Consider the following 20116-nt stretch of genomic DNA (forward strand, 5'->3'; position numbering starts at 1 on the left):
GTGTATAGGGTCTACACTGTGAATTAGTTCTCATTCGCAAGCATTCAGACAATCAGATTTATAGGCTGACCCTAGCAATCAATAGAAAATTCCTGACCGTCTTTAAATTATGTTAAAATGACAAGCCATTTTATGAATCAAAGACCACTAAAATATTAGTTGTTCCCCATGAACAAACTTCAAAACGCCCCGCCCCTCATCAGCCGGCAGGTGGGAGCTACCAAAATAAATGGCAAAGTTTATCTCAAGAATATAGAAATTGTTGTTATAAAAAATATCCTTTAAATATTTTTGATAGTTGCACGTAGGGTGGTTTGAGATATTCTTTGTTTTCTTTTGTATTATGTATAAGAGCTATTCTAAAAGTCATTTTCGTCTCTTTTAATTGCATGTGCCAAGTAGATCTAGTTCGTTCTTCTTTTCCTGATGGATTTAGTCTAATTTATATTTCACATGTTTATGCGGATATCCAAGCTTCAGTCGTTTAGATAATACTAAGAGAGCCACCTAATACAAATATTATTTTGCTAAATCCCCCTCAGTCGACAATTTTTCCTATCTTGGAATACTAGCATATTTTCACTAGCATTTGTCTACTTATGGTTTTTCGGTTAACACACACACTCACAAACGCACACACATACACATCAAAACAAACATTTGAGTAGAGGACCTGCTGATACATGTAGCCACAAGTAAAGCTACTGCAACTGGTTCTGTCAGGTTCTTGTCATTTTAATCGCTTCTATCTTTAGTAACGTCTTAAAATGGAATTGGTGAATCTTTGCAAGGCAAATTAATGCAATGAGTTGTATAAAAGTGATATGTATGTATAGGTGTTAAAAAAATAATAAACTTTACGAGGACCTGCCTCGAGTCAATATTTATAAATTTAGTAGGGCCTACAGTCATTTATTTAAGAAAATACAAATGGCTCATAGAATACATACATCATGGCACTAGTTGCAGTGGTGTAATCAACATAGTACCACTTAAGGGATACGCGACAAGGCATCTGCAATATGGTTATTACGGCCTTTAATGTGTTTGATACACAAGTCGAAGTTTTTGAAAATACAATGCCCATCTTACTAACCTGCAGAGGCGCAGCGAGGGGGGGTCGGGGGGTGCGGACCGGGTGACACCATTTAGAGGGGTAACACCAAGGCAAAAATAGCAAATATATGGAGAAAAATGATAATTCCACTTAATTAAGTGATTAATTCGAGTGTTAAATAGTGTTTTAAGAGGTGCAAATCGAAAGTTTGAGGGGGAGGGGGTGGAAATCGAAAGTTTGAGGGGGGCGGGGGGTGCAAATAAAAAAATTGAAAGTATGTCCCCGGATTGGGTCACTACGCCTCTGGGGGAGGGGGGTGTGATACCATTAAGTGCCGCACCGGGTGACACCCGACCTCGCTACGCCACTGCTAACCTGGGATTTATTTCCAAACTTTTTCATGAAAGTGAAGGGATTGTGATCAGTGTACACCACTAAGGGACCAACAGAAGAAGTCACAGAGATTTCCAAAGTAAAGTACTAAAGATAGTGCCTCTTTCTCAATAGTAGAGTAGCTGCGTTGTCCAGCATTTAATTTTTGTCAGAAATAGGCATTTCCATTTGTATTTGTATGTAAGATCACTGCTCCTACCCCTACTTCGCTGGCATCCACAGCCAGTTTAAACTAAAATCATGAGCTTTTAGGAGGGGGTTGGAGGTTAACATGGCTTTGATTTCTTCAAAAGCCGTTTGACATGGGATATCCCAAACAAACTTAACGTAACGTTTGAGAAGAGCGGTAAAGGGGGGGAGGGGGGGGCTGCGACACTAGAGAAGTTTGGACAAAATCGTCAGTAGAAGCCCGATATGCCTAAAACCTCAACTGTCTTACATTTGTGGGAGGGGACATGTGGTCAATGGCTTCAACTTTGGCTGACACAGGTCGAACCACGCCATTACCAACGTTGTGTCCGAGATAAGTTATATAACTATGACAAAATTCACTTTTGCTTAAGTTAATAGTTAAATTGGCTAACCTTAACTCGGTAAACAATTTACGGAGTTGGGACAAATGTTGTGAAAAATTAGAATCTGTGTTTGTCTGTCTGTGTTTGTCTGTCTGTGTTTATCTGTCTGCGGTTGTCTGTCTGTGTTTGTCTGTCTGGTTGTCTTTCTGATTGTATTCCAATGTCTTAACTTAATTTTGACTAGATTTAGACTTGACTAAACTATTCTCCATAAAGAGACCCTTATAAGTCTATATATTATATGTTACTGCCACATGTTTACAGACTTAAATACAACAAATATGAAAACGTTTATCATAACAAGCTTTTAAATGCACTGAAGTTAAGAAACAAAAATGATTTCCTTTCTTGAATAAAAGCAAGAAGTCAGTCAACCTTGACGAACAGTTCACCCTATACGACCCTCTGAACAAAAGATTACTAGCAGATCTATTTAATCGTGTTATCTCCGATTTTATTTTTTTTAATATGGTATTTTTTAATTAAAACTTAATGACTAATTGTCTAACTAATTAGAATTTTTTTTTAAACTAGATATCTCAAATATCAGGAAAGTTTAAACAAAGAAGTGGGTCAAAATTGGGGTACAATAATTGGCCACAAACAAACATACGTTGAGAACTAAATGAAAGCTTGTAAAAATTATTTTGTCGGCAAAAAATGTCGTATATAACTGTAGGGTAAGGAGAACTTGGCCTCTACCTTGGTTTGAAGATAAATAAATAAATATAAAACAAGATAAATGTGTTGACAAAATGCCCTCCGCTGTTTGTAGAAATACTTTCGAGGACTCCCAAACCGCAGGGCCCTACGTTATAGCTTGTTTAGCCCATACGTAGATCCGGATCTGAGTGCATCTCTTATGGCTTCACAATCAAATCTCATGTTAACTCTTTGTAGATGGTATATTAGTCTTTACAAATTAATAAAGTGATAATATTTAATAATAAAAAATTTACAACTAGAAATGTTTTACAATTTAAATCGCTGCAATGTATCTACTATTACAGCAAGAGAAAACTTGCGTTGATTTTCTTATGATTTTACATTTAAAATCTTGTTATTATAAATGTTGATAAACTAGTTCAGCTGGGACGGCGTGGCCTAGCGGTAGAGCGCTAGACTACGGACCAGAGAGTCCACTCAGCTCTGATGGGTACCTAACGTTCGTTAGGAAAACAAAAGCCGGTTGGGTATAGTACTGACCACATTATCCTTTCCTATGCCGAGGTCTCTGAAGCAGTTGAACTCTACTTTATCTGCCCCATTTGTCTTGGGCACGAACGGGAAATGATGATGATGAGTTCAGCTCAATGTTTTTTTTTCTAATTGAAGTTACAAAGCTAAAATATCTGGAAAAAAATTATATTTAAATTGAATATCAACTGACCCAAACATAATCAGTTCGATTAGGTTACTCATTAATCTTTACTAATCTTTTGTCCTGGTGATTACATCACGATGCAACTAATCTGGGAACATTCAAACAACCTCCCACGGTGTGTTTGTCAGAATGTGAGAACCCCCGACTTGAAGACAACACCAAAGTCAATTAAAAAGCCAATAAGCAATTTGTGCTGAGCACATTGTAAGGTTGGTTGCTTAATTAAGAAAAAAATCGTTAGTGTTTTTTTTTACGAAGTTGAATGCTTGGGAGTCATCCATAAATGACGTCACACTCGTAGGGGGGAGGGGGGGTCCGTTATTTTGTGACGATGTGTGATGAGGGGGAGTGGGGGGGGGGGGGGGTTCAGATGTTGCGACGTCACATTTTTGCATTATAAAAAAGCAATGTTAGAAAACGAATTTTAGACGTTATTTCGCGTTTTCGATAACTGTTTTAATAAATTGTAACAGTTTAGACAAGATTTTGGAAAAATATCGATGTTTAAAAAAAATTCAACTGCAATTTTGAGGGGGGTTGTAGGTTGAGGTGTGACGTCATTTTAGGGGGGGGGGTCTGGCTTTTTGTGACGACGTGTGACGGAGGGGAGGGGGGGAGGTAAAAATCGTCAAAAAAAGCGTGACGTCATTTATGGATGACCCCTTGGTGCGTAAAGCAAAATGTCTAATTTACTAGCTGAAGGTATGTTTGGGCTAAACTTAACAATCTATCACGTGACGTAATCAGACCATCCATTCCCTTCTCACAAGACCATCCATTCCCTTCCTACAAGACCATCCATTCCCTTCCTACAAGACCATCCATTCCCTTCCTACAAGACCATCGATTCCCTTCCTACAAGACCATCCATTCCCCTCTCACAAGACCATCTATTCCCCTCTCACAAGACCATCCATTCCCTTCCTACAAGACCATCCATTCCCTTCCTAAAGACCATCCATTCCCTTCCTACAAGACCATCCATTCCCTTCCTAAAGACCATCCATTCCCTTCCTACAAGATCATCCATTCCCTTACTACAAGACCATCCATTCCCTTCCTACAAGACCATCCATTCCCCTCTCACAAGACCATCCATTCCCCTCTCACAAGACCATCCATTCCCTTCCTACAAGACCATCCATTCCCTTCCTACAAGACCATCCATTCCCCTCTCACAAGACCATCCATTCCCCTCTCACAAGATCATCCATTCCCCTCTCACAAGACCATCCATTCCCTTCCTACAAGACCATCCATTCCCTTCCTACAAGACCATCCATTCTCCTGTCACAAGACCATCCATTCCCCTCTCACAAGACCATCCATTACCTTCCTACAAGACCATCCATTCCCTTCCTACAAGACCATCCATTCCCTTCCTACAATACCATCCATTCCCCTCTCACAAGACCATCCATTCCCCTTCCACAAGACCATCCATTACCTTCCTACAAGACCATCGATTCCCTTCCTACAGGACCATCCATTCCCCTATCACAAGACCATCCATTCCCCTCTCACAAGACCATCCATTCCCTTCCTAGAAGACCATCCATTCCCTTCCTACAAGACCATCCATTTCCCTCTCACAAGACCATCCATTCCCCTCTCACAAGACCATCCATTCCCTTCCTACAAGACCATCGATTCCCTTCCTACAAGACCATCCATTCCCCTCTCACAAGACCATCCATTCCCCTCTCACAAGACAATCCATTCCCCTCTCACAAGACCATCCATTCCCTTCCTACAAGACCATCCATTCCCTTCCTACAAGACCATCCATTCCCTTCCTACAAGACCATCGATTCCCTTCCTACAAGACCACCCATTCCCCTCTCACAAGACCATCCATTCCCCTCTCACAAGACCATCTATTCCCTTCCTTCAAGACCATGTAACGTCCCCTATCTATCAGCCAGATAGAAGGTGAACGTCCCCGGATTCTTTTTTCGGGGTCATATGCAAATGCCTTACGGCCTAAATGGATGAACACTAACACAACGACACACTAGGGCTCGAATTCGATGTCTAGGGAAAACTAGTGATACTATTGTAATTAACACTCATCCAATCTACATACAACCTTTAATAAGCGAACACAGTTGTGGCAGAACACAAGGTTAAACTAGATAAAATATTTAATGTATAAAATATCAAAACCCAACTTACAGAGTGTAGGAAAAAACACTATCACAGATTTCTACACTGCCTAAAAAAAATAGCCACAGGCCACACAACACTGCTATAGTTTCAAGAATTACTTGGCGACAAGTAATATTATACTAGAAGACTATATCAACTTAAGAAAGCGTAGCACACACAGGACTTAAGTTCTCTCACGTTCAAATGGTCAGAGTCTATAGCCGGACAATATGGACGGCTGCCTGGTCAAGGTAAAACTGCCACGTGTGGCGAGTGTGCGGTGCAATTAAAGACTTCTGCCACAGGGGAGATTATCCTCAACTCATGTAGCCATTGGTTGGGATAGTCATCTGACCAGAATCATTCAATCAGATCTTAATGGAAAATTTCTATGTTGCACAATCACTCCATATAAGGTATTATACAATGTCAAAATAAAAATAGAACCTGACTCGACCTAAGTAGGTCACATCCCCTCCCTTTTTGGAAGTGACAGATAGGTTCCACAAAAACATACATAAGGAACCAATCTGGCAATGAAATAAAAAAAATGTTTTACAAATGTAGTCAATCAAAATCATAATACCAGATGAAAATATCCCTGAACATAAAAGGGAAGTAACTCCAACTTTTACAATTGGTGAAAGGGAAGTAACCCTTCAAAAAGTAATTATACATCAAAATCCCTCAGAAAAGGGTATTACAAATATTTCCATGTGGATATTAAAAGTGGTAAACCCGCCAGGGTAAGACCTTTATTTCAATGACTAGCTACAATATCAATTGAGTCATCTGAGACATTTTATTATAAAAGATTACATAGAATCAAAAACCACCTTTAATTAAGGTTCACCTGAAAATAAACAAAATATTCAATAGAATTTGAATTTTGTAAAAATCAAAAATCATACCACTCATTTTCATGTGAAAACACAACACCAGTGCATGGTCCCAATGAACCACAAAACATGACACATGATCAATGTGTGCAACAAGATTTTACATCCTTGACAAACAATCAGCCACAACATTATCACTACCCTTAATGTGTGAAATTTCCAGATTAAAATTTTGGAAATATAAACACCATCTCAATATTCTTTGATTTGTCTGTCCTAACTTAGAGGTAAATTTCAGAGGATCATGGTCAGAAAACACTCTGACTGGATTGGTTGAAGAAGAGACATAGACTTCAAAATGTTGTAATGACAAAACCAAAGCTAAAGCTTCTTTTTCAATAGTAGAGTAATTCTTTTGGTTCTCATTTAACTTCCTGGAAAAAAAGGCAATGGGATGGTCAATTCCCATGTTGTCTTCTTGAAATAGGACTGAGCCAATGGCTAAGTTGCTAGCATCAATGGCAAGTTTAAAGGGCTTGCTGAAATTTGGTGCAGCCATAACAGGAGCATTAGATAAAAATGATTTAATGGTTAAAAAAGCTTCTTGACATTTATTTGACCATTCAAACTCAACACCCTTTTTTAATAATGCAGTAAGAGGTTCAGCAATAGCTGAAAAGTTTTGACAGAACCGCCTATAGTAACCAGCCATCCCAAGGAACTTTTTGATCTCTTTACAATTTTTGGGAGGTGGTAACCTTACAATAGCATCTACTTTAGCTTCAATGGGCCGAACTTGGTTCGTTCCCACTTGGTAACCCAAATAGGTAATTGAACCTTTACAGAAATTACTTTTATGTAAGTTTACAGTAAAATTCACTTCAGACAATTTTCTAAACAGGTTAGTCAACTGAACAATATGTTCTTCAAAAGTATTAGAAAATACAACTATATCATCTATGTAGGCCTCACATTGGTCTATGTCAGCAATGACAGAGTTAATGACCCTCTGGAAAGTTTGACCAGCATTTCGCATACCAAAGGGCATACGTTTGTATCTATAAAAACCATTAGGGGTTACAAAAGCAGATATTTCTTTTGCAGGGTCAGATAAGGGGATTTGCCAGTATCCTGAAAGTAAATCAATTTTGGAAATTATCTTAGCCTGACCAACTTTATCAATAACGTCTTCTATCCGAGGTAATGGATAGGAATCAGCTTTGGTGAGCGCATTTACCTTCCTAAAGTCGGTCACAAACCTGAAAGATCCACCGTCTTTCGGTACTAGGAGACACGGGGAACTCGTTGCTGAAACTGGGCTCAATGATATCATTCTTGAGCATATAATCAATTTCATCTTTTATCAAAGCAGCTTTTTCCGGGTTAACTCTATAGGGGTGTTGTTTGATGGGTTTTGCGTCACCTACGTCTACATCATGAGGTGGAACCTTCGCTTCTTTGGGGACATCCCCAAAACTAGAGGGAAATGTCTCGAATAACTGAGACAATTTTTGGCTTTCCTCTGTGGACAAATGCATGAGGTGGACATTCAAATTATCTAAAAAGGAAGAATTTACCAATTTTGGGGGTTTCAATTTATCATGTATCACATCATCAGAAACATTTGAACATACAGGTAAAGTAATTTTAGCTGTGGAATGAAAATTGTTACAATTATCATAATACTTTTTCAGTGAGTTAACATGATACACTGTCTGTTTCCTTCTTCTGTCAGGCGTATTGACAACATAGTTCAAATCACTTAATTTTGAATGCACAGTAAAGGGTCCACAATATCTCAAGGATAACGCATTGTTCAGATTAGGCACTAGCACAAGAACTTTGTCGCCTGGATTGAATGTTCGTTTACAAGAACTCTTATCATACAGTCCTTTCATTCTCACTTGGGCCTTTCTTAAGTTCTTGTGAGCCATTTCGCACACGGCTTTCAGTCGAACGTGAAAATCGTCAAAGTTTTCCACAGGATGATCGCTGGTACCTGTCCACCGTTCGTGTATCAGCTTCAGGGGACCTCGGACAGAATGTCCAAACACAAGTTGAAAAGGAGAGTAGCCTAAAGAGTCCTGGACACAGTCCCTCGCGGCGAAAATAATCCAAGGAACAGTCTCATCCCATTGGGTGTTACTATTAGCGAATGTTCTTAGCATGGTTTTGAGGGTTTGGTGGAACCTCTCAAGTACGCCTTGAGACTGGGGGTGGTAGGCTGAGCTGGTGATGTGGGTAACGCCTAACTTGGCTAGTGCTTCCTGAAAATGGTGACTGGTGAAGTTGCTGCCTTGATCTGTTTGCACGATTCTAGGTAATCCAAAGGTAGTGAAGAACCGGGTCATGGCTCTGACTACAGTCTTTGCCTTAATGTTCCGTAAGGGAATCGCCTCGGGAAAACGGGTACTTGAACACATAAAGGTAAGTAGGTACTCGTTGCCCGCCTTGGTTTTAGGCAAGGGACCTACACAGTCCATGACGATTTTTGAAAAGGGTTCTTCTAATACAGGAATCGGACTCAAAGGGGCCTTAGGAATTGTCTGGTTTGGCTTTCCGGCCAACTGACAGTTCGTGCAACTTCTGCAGTAACGCGACACATCTTTTCTCATTTTGGGCCAAAAGAACAGTTCTTTGATCTTCGCCGTCGTTTTAGTGACTCCTGGGTGCGCTGACATTGGATGGTCATGTGCCAGCTTAAGTATTTCATGCCGATAAGGTGGAGGGACCCACAGCTGGTTTTTACCCAACCATGGTTCGGCTGGTGAGGCATTCACTGGTATAGCGCGACGAAAGAAGAGGCCGTTCTCGGAGAAATATTCTCCATCGTCAGATGATATAGATTTTTCGACCGTTGCTTTGAGTTCCGCGTCGACTTGTTGAGCTTTAATGATGTCTTCCTGAGATATCCTCAGGGGTAAGCCCAGACTTGTGTTTTCTGGAAGCATAGACTCCAATTTGGGAGTCGAATTTCTTGACGATGATGGCGGGTGTGGTTCAGACGTTGTGTCAGCCAACTGTTTGGTCTGGCTTCTTGTCACCGCGCATGCAGGATACAGTTCATAATCATTATCTGGAACTGTTGACAAAGGGTCTGAAACCGTACAGGGGTATACTTTGCTTCCCGCAAGGTCATTCCCTAGAAGTAGGTGTACTCCTGGGACAGGAATACTATCTATCACACCTAAAATGACCTCACCTTCGACGAGATGATGTTTCAGGGCAAGCTTGTGTAAAGGGACGACAGTAGATTTTGTCCCTACTCCCTGGATAATGGAAATCCTTCCGGTGTTCGTCTCAGGTGTAATGTCCATTGAACTTTTCAAAAGAAGTGATTGTGACGCTCCTGTGTCTCTTAGGACGGTGATATTCCGCTGAGACAACGGATCACCTGGTTTGCTAATGATGGCTTCGGCAATAAAAGATGAAAAGTCAACTTTTCTCGATCCCTCGAGATCGGTAGACTCGGAAGAAACTGGATGGTGGCGAGAACAGTCAAAATGTGACTGCACATAATGTGTGGGGATTTGACTACCTTCTTGCGGACACTTAGGGTTAGAGTCCTTTAGAATTCTAGAGTTCATAGTTGCACTGGCTGCTTGAGGGGATAGAGCATAGTGCGCAGAAGTACGCACCACCTCTCTGTTATATTGACGACGTTTGTAACAGTCCTTGACAAGATGACCAGGTCTTTTGCAGAACTGGCATACCGCTCGACGATTGAGAGTTGATCTTGGGTTCTCTCTGGACTGTGATGCCTTCAAGTGTTGGCCAACAGGAAGATTGCTGCCAAAAAGGGGAAGCACGGGGTTGAGGCGGTTTCCTGACACTGGTGGTTTCTTATGCACCAACATATATGTGTCAGCCGACTCAGCAGCCTTCTGGATGTCAGTTATCTTGTTATCCAGTATGTGTAGTCGTATCTCTTCAGGCAGGGACGATAGGAATTCTTCCCTTAGGATAAGTGACCTGAGTTTCTCAAACTCAGAAACTTCCTCCGAGTGTAGCCACCTTGAAAATATTTTCTCCTTTTCAAAGAGAAATTCCACATATGATTGAGTGGGTAACTTGCGGAGTGTTCGGAATTTTGTCCGATAGGCCTCAGGCGTCAGCTCGTAGGCCTTCAAAATGGCAGTCTTGACCAAACTATAGTTATTTTGAACGTCGTGAGAGAGTGCCTGGTATGTTTTTGCAGCTTTCCCAGTAAGGACCGAGCTCAATAAAGCAGTAATGGAAGTTTCGGGCCATTCACATGTCTTCGCTAAACTCTCAAATGAGTTAAAGAAAACGACCAAATCTGTTTCATCAAATTTAGGAACTAATTTCCCGAATTTGGCAATCACTTGCCCCACCGACAACTTTTTTGGATCTACCAGAGAAGTAACATCACTAACTTGACCAAATTCTGATTCCAACCTCTTCCTATCTAAAGCAATTTTAACCTCTAACTCCTGTTCTTTTAATGCCTTCTCTAAAGCAACTTTCTCCTCCCGGAGTAATACACCAGCCAACAAACTTTCATCAAATACCCCTTCATTAATAAAATGAACAACAATTTTATCTCTCAACACCTCTGACTTCTGCGTAACAGAATAATCCAATTTCAATTCCTTAACAAGACTAATCAAAACTTTTCTACTCAACTTCTCGACCTCCTCAAAAGTGGGATTAGCCAAAAAAGACTCCATAACACTAACTTTCAAATCACAACAAGCCTAGATTCACTAACTTAACACGGTGCGTTGGGTCGTGTACTTGACCTCTTATCGTGACACGTCTGGCTGTTGACCTAGATACCACTAGGCTTGCGCGCGCTGTAAGAACACGGCGCACTGGATAGAAAAACAACTAAATCAAACTAACCTTAGTGCTTACTGATATAACCAACAACTGGAACGACAGATTAAATCTCGGCGAGCCCCCACTTTGTAACGTCCCCTATCTATCAGCCAGATAGAAGGTGAACGTCCCCGGATTCTTTTTTCGGGGTCATATGCAAATGCCTTACGGCCTAAATGGATGAACACTAACACAACGACACACTAGGGCTCGAATTCGATGTCTAGGGAAAACTAGTGATACTATTGTAATTAACACTCATCCAATCTACATACAACCTTTAATAAGCGAACACAGTTGTGGCAGAACACAAGGTTAAACTAGATAAAATATTTAATGTATAAAATATCAAAACCCAACTTACAGAGTGTAGGAAAAAACACTATCACAGATTTCTACACTGCCTAAAAAAAATAGCCACAGGCCACACAACACTGCTATAGTTTCAAGAATTACTTGGCGACAAGTAATATTATACTAGAAGACTATATCAACTTAAGAAAGCGTAGCACACACAGGACTTAAGTTCTCTCACGTTCAAATGGTCAGAGTCTATAGCCGGACAATATGGACGGCTGCCTGGTCAAGGTAAAACTGCCACGTGTGGCGAGTGTACGGTGCAATTAAAGACTTCTGCCACAGGGGAGATTATCCTCAACTCATGTAGCCATTGGTTGGGATAGTCATCTGACCAGAATCATTCAATCAGATCTTAATGGAAAATTTCTATGTTGCACAATCACTCCATATAAGGTATTATACAATGTCAAAATAAAAATAGAACCTGACTCGACCTAAGTAGGTCACATCCCCTCCCTTTTTGGAAGTGACAGATAGGTTCCACAAAAACATACATAAGGAACCAATCTGGCAATGAAATAAAAAAAATGTTTTACAAATGTAGTCAATCAAAATCATAATACCAGATGAAAATATCCCTGAACATAAAAGGGAAGTAACTCCAACTTTTACAATTGGTGAAAGGGAAGTAACCCTTCAAAAAGTAATTATACATCAAAATCCCTCAGAAAAGGGTATTACAAATATTTCCATGTGGATATTAAAAGTGGTAAACCCGCCAGGGTAAGACCTTTATTTCAATGACTAGCTACAATATCAATTGAGTCATCTGAGACATTTTATTATAAAAGATTACATAGAATCAAAAACCACCTTTAATTAAGGTTCACCTGAAAATAAACAAAATATTCAATAGAATTTGAATTTTGTAAAAATCAAAAATCATACCACTCATTTTCATGTGAAAACACAACACCAGTGCATGGTCCCAATGAACCACAAAACATGACACATGATCAATGTGTGCAACAAGATTTTACATCCTTGACAAACAATCAGCCACAACATTATCACTACCCTTAATGTGTGAAATTTCCAGATTAAAATTTTGGAAATATAAACACCATCTCAATATTCTTTGATTTGTCTGTCCTAACTTAGAGGTAAATTTCAGAGGATCATGGTCAGAAAACACTCTGACTGGATTGGTTGAAGAAGAGACATAGACTTCAAAATGTTGTAATGACAAAACCAGAGCTAAAGCTTCTTTTTCAATAGTAGAGTAATTCTTTTGGTTCTCATTTAACTTCCTGGAAAAAAAGGCAATGGGATGGTCAATTCCCATGTTGTCTTCTTGAAATAGGACTGAGCCAATGGCTAAGTTGCTAGCATCAATGGCAAGTTTAAAGGGCTTGCTGAAATTTGGTGCAGCCATAACAGGAGCATTAGATAAAAATGATTTAATGGTTAAAAAAGCTTCTTGACATTTATTTGACCATTCAAACTCAACACCCTTTTTTAATAATGCAGTAAGAGGTTCAGCAATAGCTGAAAAGTTTTGACAGAACCGCCTATAGTAACCAGCCATCCCAAGGAACTTTTTGATCTCTTTACAATTTTTGGGAGGTGGTAACCTTACAATAGCATCTACTTTAGCTTCAATGGGCCGAACTTGGTTCGTTCCCACTTGGTAACCCAAATAGGTAATTGAACCTTTACAGAAATTACTTTTATGTAAGTTTACAGTAAAATTCACTTCAGACAATTTTCTAAACAGGTTAGTCAACTGAACAATATGTTCTTCAAAAGTATTAGAAAATACAACTATATCATCTATGTAGGCCTCACATTGGTCTATGTCAGCAATGACAGAGTTAATGACCCTCTGGAAAGTTTGACCAGCATTTCGCATACCAAAGGGCATACGTTTGTATCTATAAAAACCATTAGGGGTTACAAAAGCAGATATTTCTTTTGCAGGGTCAGATAAGGGGATTTGCCAGTATCCTGAAAGTAAATCAATTTTGGAAATTATCTTAGCCTGACCAACTTTATCAATAACGTCTTCTATCCGAGGTAATGGATAGGAATCAGCTTTGGTGAGCGCATTTACCTTCCTAAAGTCGGTCACAAACCTGAAAGATCCACCGTCTTTCGGTACTAGGAGACACGGGGAACTCGTTGCTGAAACTGGGCTCAATGATATCATTCTTGAGCATATAATCAATTTCATCTTTTATCAAAGCAGCTTTTTCCGGGTTAACTCTATAGGGGTGTTGTTTGATGGGTTTTGCGTCACCTACGTCTACATCATGAGGTGGAACCTTCGCTTCTTTGGGGACATCCCCAAAACTAGAGGGAAATGTCTCGAATAACTGAGACAATTTTTGGCTTTCCTCTGTGGACAAATGCATGAGGTGGACATTCAAATTATCTAAAAAGGAAGAATTTACCAATTTTGGGGGTTTCAATTTATCATGTATCACATCATCAGAAACATTTGAACATACAGGTAAAGTAATTTTAGCTGTGGAATGAAAATTGTTACAATTATCATAATACTTTTTCAGTGAGTTAACATGATACACTGTCTGTTTCCTTCTTCTGTCAGGCGTATTGACAACATAGTTCAAATCACTTAATTTTGAATGCACAGTAAAGGGTCCACAATATCTCAAGGATAACGCATTGTTCAGATTAGGCACTAGCACAAGAACTTTGTCGCCTGGATTGAATGTTCGTTTACAAGAACTCTTATCATACAGTCCTTTCATTCTCACTTGGGCCTTTCTTAAGTTCTTGTGAGCCATTTCGCACACGGCTTTCAGTCGAACGTGAAAATCGTCAAAGTTTTCCACAGGATGATCGCTGGTACCTGTCCACCGTTCGTGTATCAGCTTCAGGGGACCTCGGACAGAATGTCCAAACACAAGTTGAAAAGGAGAGTAGCCTAAAGAGTCCTGGACACAGTCCCTCGCGGCGAAAATAATCCAAGGAACAGTCTCATCCCATTGGGTGTTACTATTAGCGAATGTTCTTAGCATGGTTTTGAGGGTTTGGTGGAACCTCTCAAGTACGCCTTGAGACTGGGGGTGGTAGGCTGAGCTGGTGATGTGGGTAACGCCTAACTTGGCTAGTGCTTCCTGAAAATGGTGACTGGTGAAGTTGCTGCCTTGATCTGTTTGCACGATTCTAGGTAATCCAAAGGTAGTGAAGAACCGGGTCATGGCTCTGACTACAGTCTTTGCCTTAATGTTCCGTAAGGGAATCGCCTCGGGAAAACGGGTACTTGAACACATAAAGGTAAGTAGGTACTCGTTGCCCGCCTTGGTTTTAGGCAAGGGACCTACACAGTCCATGACGATTTTTGAAAAGGGTTCTTCTAATACAGGAATCGGACTCAAAGGGGCCTTAGGAATTGTCTGGTTTGGCTTTCCGGCCAACTGACAGTTCGTGCAACTTCTGCAGTAACGCGACACATCTTTTCTCATTTTGGGCCAAAAGAACAGTTCTTTGATCTTCGCCGTCGTTTTAGTGACTCCTGGGTGCGCTGACATTGGATGGTCATGTGCCAGCTTAAGTATTTCATGCCGATAAGGTGGAGGGACCCACAGCTGGTTTTTACCCAACCATGGTTCGGCTGGTGAGGCATTCACTGGTATAGCGCGACGAAAGAAGAGGCCGTTCTCGGAGAAATATTCTCCATCGTCAGATGATATAGATTTTTCGACCGTTGCTTTGAGTTCCGCGTCGACTTGTTGAGCTTTAATGATGTCTTCCTGAGATATCCTCAGGGGTAAGCCCAGACTTGTGTTTTCTGGAAGCATAGACTCCAATTTGGGAGTCGAATTTCTTGACGATGATGGCGGGTGTGGTTCAGACGTTGTGTCAGCCAACTGTTTGGTCTGGCTTCTTGTCACCGCGCATGCAGGATACAGTTCATAATCATTATCTGGAACTGTTGACAAAGGGTCTGAAACCGTACAGGGGTATACTTTGCTTCCCGCAAGGTCATTCCCTAGAAGTAGGTGTACTCCTGGGACAGGAATACTATCTATCACACCTAAAATGACCTCACCTTCGACGAGATGATGTTTCAGGGCAAGCTTGTGTAAAGGGACGACAGTAGATTTTGTCCCTACTCCCTGGATAATGGAAATCCTTCCGGTGTTCGTCTCAGGTGTAATGTCCATTGAACTTTTCAAAAGAAGTGATTGTGACGCTCCTGTGTCTCTTAGGACGGTGATATTCCGCTGAGACAACGGATCACCTGGTTTGCTAATGATGGCTTCGGCAATAAAAGATGAAAAGTCAACTTTTCTCGATCCCTCGAGATCGGTAGACTCGGAAGAAACTGGATGGTGGCGAGAACAGTCAAAATGTGACTGCACATAATGTGTGGGGATTTGACTACCTTCTTGCGGACACTTAGGGTTAGAGTCCTTTAGAATTCTAGAGTTCATAGTTGCACTGGCTGCTTGAGGGGATAGAGCATAGTGCGCAGAAGTACGCACCACCTCTCTGTTATATTGACGACGTTTGTAACAGTCCTTGACAAGATGACCAGGTCTTTTGCAGAACTGGCATACCGCTCGACGATTGAGAGTTGATCTTGGGTTCTCTCTGGACTGTGATGCCTTCAAGTGTTGGCCAACAGGAAGATTGCTGCCAAAAAGGGGAAGCACGGGGTTGAGGCGGTTTCCTGACACTGGTGGTTTCTTATGCACCAACATATATGTGTCAGCCGACTCAGCAGCCTTCTGGATGTCAGTTATCTTGTTATCCAGTATGTGTAGTCGTATCTCTTCAGGCAGGGACGATAGGAATTCTTCCCTTAGGATAAGTGACCTGAGTTTCTCAAACTCAGAAACTTCCTCCGAGTGTAGCCACCTTGAAAATATTTTCTCCTTTTCAAAGAGAAATTCCACATATGATTGAGTGGGTAACTTGCGGAGTGTTCGGAATTTTGTCCGATAGGCCTCAGGCGTCAGCTCGTAGGCCTTCAAAATGGCAGTCTTGACCAAACTATAGTTATTTTGAACGTCGTGAGAGAGTGCCTGGTATGTTTTTGCAGCTTTCCCAGTAAGGACCGAGCTCAATAAAGCAGTAATGGAAGTTTCGGGCCATTCACATGTCTTCGCTAAACTCTCAAATGAGTTAAAGAAAACGACCAAATCTGTTTCATCAAATTTAGGAACTAATTTCCCGAATTTGGCAATCACTTGCCCCACCGACAACTTTTTTGGATCTACCAGAGAAGTAACATCACTAACTTGACCAAATTCTGATTCCAACCTCTTCCTATCTAAAGCAATTTTAACCTCTAACTCCTGTTCTTTTAATGCCTTCTCTAAAGCAACTTTCTCCTCCCGGAGTAATACACCAGCCAACAAACTTTCATCAAATACCCCTTCATTAATAAAATGAACAACAATTTTATCTCTCAACACCTCTGACTTCTGCGTAACAGAATAATCCAATTTCAATTCCTTAACAAGACTAATCAAAACTTTTCTACTCAACTTCTCGACCTCCTCAAAAGTGGGATTAGCCAAAAAAGACTCCATAACACTAACTTTCAAATCACAACAAGCCTAGATTCACTAACTTAACACGGTGCGTTGGGTCGTGTACTTGACCTCTTATCGTGACACGTCTGGCTGTTGACCTAGATACCACTAGGCTTGCGCGCGCTGTAAGAACACGGCGCACTGGATAGAAAAACAACTAAATCAAACTAACCTTAGTGCTTACTGATATAACCAACAACTGGAACGACAGATTAAATCTCGGCGAGCCCCCACTTTGTAACGTCCCCTATCTATCAGCCAGATAGAAGGTGAACGTCCCCGGATTCTTTTTTCGGGGTCATATGCAAATGCCTTACGGCCTAAATGGATGAACACTAACACAACGACACACTAGGGCTCGAATTCGATGTCTAGGGAAAACTAGTGATACTATTGTAATTAACACTCATCCAATCTACATACAACCTTTAATAAGCGAACACAGTTGTGGCAGAACACAAGGTTAAACTAGATAAAATATTTAATGTATAAAATATCAAAACCCAACTTACAGAGTGTAGGAAAAAACACTATCACAGATTTCTACACTGCCTAAAAAAAATAGCCACAGGCCACACAACACTGCTATAGTTTCAAGAATTACTTGGCGACAAGTAATATTATACTAGAAGACTATATCAACTTAAGAAAGCGTAGCACACACAGGACTTAAGTTCTCTCACGTTCAAATGGTCAGAGTCTATAGCCGGACAATATGGACGGCTGCCTGGTCAAGGTAAAACTGCCACGTGTGGCGAGTGTGCGGTGCAATTAAAGACTTCTGCCACAGGGGAGATTATCCTCAACTCATGTAGCCATTGGTTGGGATAGTCATCTGACCAGAATCATTCAATCAGATCTTAATGGAAAATTTCTATGTTGCACAATCACTCCATATAAGGTATTATACAATGTCAAAATAAAAATAGAACCTGACTCGACCTAAGTAGGTCACAACCATCGATTCCCTTCCTACAAGACCATCCATTCCCCTCTCACAAGACCATCCATTCCCCTCTCACAAGACCATCCATTCCCTTCCTAGAAGACCATCCATTCCCTTCCTACAAGACCATCCATTTCCCTCTCACAAGACCATCCATTCCCCTCTCACAAGACCATCCATTCCCTTCCTACAAGACCATCGATTCCCTTCCTACAAGACCATCCATTCCCCTCTCACAAGACCATCCATTCCCCTCTCACAAGACAATCCATTCCCCTCTCACAAGACCATCCATTCCCTTCCTACAAGACCATCCATTCCCTTCCTACAAGACCATCCATTCCCTTCCTACAAGACCATCGATTCCCTTCCTACAAGACCACCCATTCCCCTCTCACAAGACCATCCATTCCCCTCTCACAAGACCATCTATTCCCTTCCTTCAAGACCATCGATTCCCTTCCTACAAGACCATCCATTCCCCTCTCACAAGACCATCCATTCCCCTCTCACAAGACCATCCATTCCCCTCTCACAAGACCATCCATTCCCCTCCTACAAGACCATCCATTCCCTTCCTACAAGACCATCCATTCCCTTCCTACAAGACCATCCATTCCCCTCTCACAAGACCATCCATTCCCCTTTCACAAGACCATCCATTCCTTTCCTACAAGACCATCGATTCCCTTCCTACAGGACCATCCATTCCCCTCTCACAAGACCATCCATTCCCCTCTCACAAGACCAGTGGCGGAACTAGATAAATAGGGCCACCCCGCAAAAAAATTTTTTAGGCCCCCCGGATTATATATATATATATATATATATATATATATATATATATATATATATATATATATATATATATATATATATATATATATATATATATATATATATATATATATAAACACAAAATACGAACATAGGATTCTAATTGCTGTCCTGTTCAAGTTTTGAAAAAAATATTTTTTTTTCAATTAACAAAAATTAATCCAATATTTTATGTATCTAAATATATATATATATTTTTTTTTTTTTTTTTTATTTTTTTTTTTACATTAGTCTGTTTTAAAACTCCAGTTTATTTTATTTCTGCTATAACACCTCTAAACCCCTTGTCGGTCAAAAGAATATAAAACATGAAAGCTTTGTATAAGTAATGGTGTCTCGTGCTATGTTTATGATTATGTTTTTTTTGTATTTATATTATTAATTTTAAATTCATTTCCTTTTTATACAATGTCATTCTTTAGTACGTACTTTATTAAAAAAAATAATAAAGAGAAGTAATTACTTTTTAATTTGTTTAGTGCAAATCTATTAAAAGAAGCTTATGAGCACCCCTTTTTGACTATTTAAAAAAAGGGAAATAAGTCCTGGAAGTGGTTTAAACGTTTACTTATCTTTGATAAGTTTCATTGTAGGAGAAAAAAAAAGAATATACTAGAGCGTGGGGTGGTGTCTATAGAATAAAGATAATCCAACCGCAGCTATGGTAATCTTTTTACAAAACAACCATCAAGTTAAAAATGCAAGAAAATCATTTTTTTTTAACTATAAAAAATTTATTATGGTCGGCTGTGGGCCCCTAAACGGCGTGCCCCCCCCCCCCCCGCATTGCGGGGTCTGGCGGCACTGTAGTTCCGCCCCTGCACAAGACCATCCATTCCCCTCTCACAAGACCATCCATTCCCTTCCTACAAGACCATCCATTCCCCTCCCACCTGATCATATATTGTTGTTGTTTATGCGGCTGTATAAACTTCACTTTCAATAACCCTTATATATTTAGCCCATTTGACATCTGGCCGTGATCGCAGTTGATTGGTTAAAATGCATATTTACCTTTACTTTAACCCTGCACGATTTTTTATGTGAACAAGAAAACATGTTTCTATTCTGTGTTTATGTACTTCGAGTAGAACATTAGACAAACTCTATAGACATAATGTGTATTTTTAAAAAAGTATCTTCTTTTTCTTCGTTCTTAATTTTAGTGTTGGAAGGGATCCCCTCCAACACATGTGGAACAAATGGATAGAACAAATCGATAGAA

The sequence above is a fragment of the Physella acuta genome, unplaced genomic scaffold (genome assembly GCF_028476545.2).
Source record: "Physella acuta isolate Inbredline_101_S28 unplaced genomic scaffold, ASM2847654v3 ptg001531l, whole genome shotgun sequence".
Taxonomy (NCBI): Eukaryota; Metazoa; Mollusca; class Gastropoda; family Physidae; genus Physella; species Physella acuta.